Raw genomic sequence first — 3,724 nt, 5'->3', positions numbered from 1 at the left:
AAGGCTTTCTCCTTGCAATCATCAGAAAGCTGGGAAAGAATTAAAGGGAGCTCTCTGTGCAATTCAGTGTTCCTCAATGCCTCAGCTGGGTATCACCTAGAAATAATCTCCCATAACACAGAGCCACATTGCAGGTACACTGAAAGAATATAATCAAAGCAGTTGTCACTAGACTTGACATAAAGTAACTGGATGAGTCTTTATGACTACTGTGACAAGAGCCAAGCCACTCGGCCCTGACACAGGCCCTGCCCACCCTGCTCCACGCTGGGCTGACGGCCTGGCTGTATCTCAGCAGAGGCATCCGTAAGTGGCACTGCCATTCATTCACTCCTTCCTGCCTTTCATAACCACTTGTTAATGTCTTCTCCATAGTACAACTTTAATTCACCCCTTTCTGTCCACTTCCATAATGATGACCCATCACATGGCTTGGTTCTTCATTACCCTGCCCCTCCTTCTGACTCTTCAGGATTCAGCAGGAAACACTGCTCTAAGAAGACTTTCCTGATCCCCTAACCCCCCGTGCCAGACAGAGGTAACAGCCTGCTTTACTGTGCACCCTGGACTGTCTGCGTAGATTTCTGGTGTAATAAGTACTTGGCAAGATTGCAGTATCCTGTTTATTGTCTGTCTTGCCTACTCAATCATGAGTTTCTAGAAGCTAGGAACTGTGTTTAAATTACCATGGTATTACTTAGCTCATAATAGATGCTCAATTCAGTTTTTTAATATGGAAGGAAGGAAAGAAGGAGGAAGGAAGGGAGAGAGGGAGAGGGGAAGGAAGGAAGGAGAGGAGAAAAGGAGGGAGGGAGGGAGGGAGAAAGGGAGGGATGTGGGTGTTACAATGACGGACCACAGTGCTTCTCACTTTCCGATTTTCTAAGGCAGGAGAAAACCAACATAATTCAGGCAGAGTTGGCTCAATTCCCTCCTGTCCAATTTCTGTACATCGCCTTCACACACCATCCGTGGCATTTTCCTCATCTTACAAATACCTAAGGACTCCAGCCTTCACAGAAACAACCTTGACTCCTTGCCAGAAAGCAAACAAGCCTAAGAATAAAGGAAAATAAATAAATAACAACTGCATCGTCTCATACTTTGAGGTCTGGGAAATGAATTCCAAATGGGAGCTGAACTCAAAACTAAATGTTTGGCTTTCAGTGACAACCAGCTACTTGGCTGGAAGCCTCAGGCTCTGCCTGAGACCACTTAGAAACCGTGGGCCCAGAGCTCCTGGCGAGCGCCGCTGTCTCCCCTACACCTTCTTCAGGCAAGGAAGCAATTACTGCCAAGAGAAAACAAGCAAACCTTCTACCTACTACTGCAAAGCTGCGGTTTGTGGTGGGTCTTCTTCTACCCTGGGAACTTCCCAATTAGTTCCTCAGGAGTTAGACTGTGTTTGCGAAGAGTTTACACAAACCAGCAGATCAACACCTGTCATGTGTATCACACACACACACACACACACACACACACACACACACACACCCTCATAAACACACACAGGAAATTGGGCTTTTAAACCTGGTACCTCCTTACAATTCAGATGCTACAGCCATGTGTATGTCTAGCCATGTGTATGTCTAGCCATGTGTAGCTACTTACATGCCCTAAGCCTGGGGATAAGATGCACTTCCAGGGGGCTGTCCCAAGATGGTGGAGGAATAGAATGGGGAGACCCCTTTCTCCCCCACAAATTCATCAAAAGATCATTTGAATGCTTAACAACTTCCACAAAACAACTTCTGAACGCTGGCAGAGTACACCAGGCACCCAGAAAGGCAGCCCATTCTCTTTGAAAGGAGATAGGACAAAATATAAAAGACAAAAAGAGAGGCAAAAGAATTAAGGATAGAGACCCATCCTGGGGAGGGAGTCGTGAAGGAGGAGAAGTTTCCAAACAGCAAGAAATCCTCTCACCAGCGGGTCTGTGGGGAGTTTTGGAATCTTAGAGGGCAACATAACCGGGAGAAATTAAACACACACACACACACACACACACACACACACACACACACACACACACAGAGGACGTGCCTAACCTAACCACAACTCCCAGCGGAGAAATAGCCCAGATGCTCGGGTCGGCCACCAGCAAGCAGGGGCTAGACAGGAAGGCACGGGCTGCATGCTTAGGGTAAGGGCCAGGCCTAAATGCCCTGAGGACAATCTGAGGGAGCTAACAGCAACCCAAACTGTGGGAGAGCCAGAGAGGAAAAAAAAAGAGAGAACTTTCCCATGAAAGGCTCTAACCTAACACGCATCCTGGCCTGCTCACAGAACAAAGGATTAAGCAAATACCAAAGGAGAGCTAGCCTGCTGCATACAGGCCCCTCCCACACCCCACCGGAGGAGGAGGCAGGCATGCTACAGTCGGATATGGAAGGCAAGGGGCAATCTCGGCCCCAGAGACCGGCATCCTCCAACAAACTATGAGCAGGCTCCCAGTCGCTAACCACGTCTTCCTGGGATCCTGGACGGTAGGAGGGTCGCAGCCTGAGATCAGCTCCCCAGAGGAGACATACAGCACACCTGAGATGGTGGTCTCGTAGCGCACCCAGGAAACCCAGTTCCCGGGACCGGGGTGGAGATAAAGACCACAGCCCACCTGGGACAGTGCACTTGCCAAGCAACTGTTCACCTGAGCTGCTCCGACCTGGGAAAGGCACAAAATGCATGCCCAACTGAGTCTGTGCCCTTGTGGAGCACCTGAGAACCTGAACCTGAGCAGCTTAGACTGGGGAAGTGCATGAAACTTGGAGCCCACTTTGGACAGTTCCCTGCAGAGCAACATGGAGCCTGAGCAGTGTAGACTAGGAAAGCACACGTGCCGTGAGCTGGGGCAAACCCAGTGTGGCCCAGGCCCTGCAAGCACTCCCCACACACACCAGTGATATTTGTTTGCAGTGTTCCTCCCTCCCCACAGCACGACTGAACAAATGAGCCTAAATAAGTGACCACCTTCACCCCCTTGTGCCAGGGTGGAAATTAGACACTGAAGAGACTTGCAAACAGAGGAAGCCAAAATAAAAAGAGGGGACTGCTCTGGAAGTGACAGGTGCAGCAGATTAAAACTCTGTAGTTAATATTGACTAAGCATTGGAAGGGGCCTATATTCCTGAGAAGAGGTACAAGCTGGAACAAGGAACTATCTGAAACTGAACTGACCCCACACTGCCCTCAACAGCTCCAGAGAAATTCCTAGAGAAATTCATTTTTACTATTACCATTTTTAAATTTTTTTATTTTTAAGTTCTTTATATTACTCCTTTAACTTTCATTTTTATAATCTACTATTACATTGCCAAAAAAGACCCTATTTTTAAAGCAAATTTCATATATATTTTTTTAATAATTTTCCTGGTTGGTTTTGTTTTGTATTTATAACATCATATTTTTGAGAGTCTAACCTCTACTCTAGATTTTTAATCTTTGCTTTACGGTATTTGTTATCAATTTTGCACCTTTAAGAATCTCATCTTCAGTATCCACTTTCACATACGGGTGTGATTACTGGCTTGATTGCTCTCTCCCCTTTTGACTTTCCCTTTTCTTCCCCAGGTCACTTCTATCTCCTCCCTCCCCCCTTCTCTTCTCTACTTAACTCTGTGAATCTCTCTGGGTGTTCTGGGCTGTTGAGAACACTTAAGGGACTGATTACTGGCTAGACCTGTCTCTCTCCTTTTGACCACCCCTTTTCTCCTCCTGGTCACCTCTA

The sequence above is a fragment of the Budorcas taxicolor genome, chromosome 7 (genome assembly GCF_023091745.1).
Source record: "Budorcas taxicolor isolate Tak-1 chromosome 7, Takin1.1, whole genome shotgun sequence".
NCBI classification, from domain to species: Eukaryota; Metazoa; Chordata; class Mammalia; order Artiodactyla; family Bovidae; genus Budorcas; species Budorcas taxicolor.
This window is presented reverse-complemented; position numbering follows the sequence as displayed.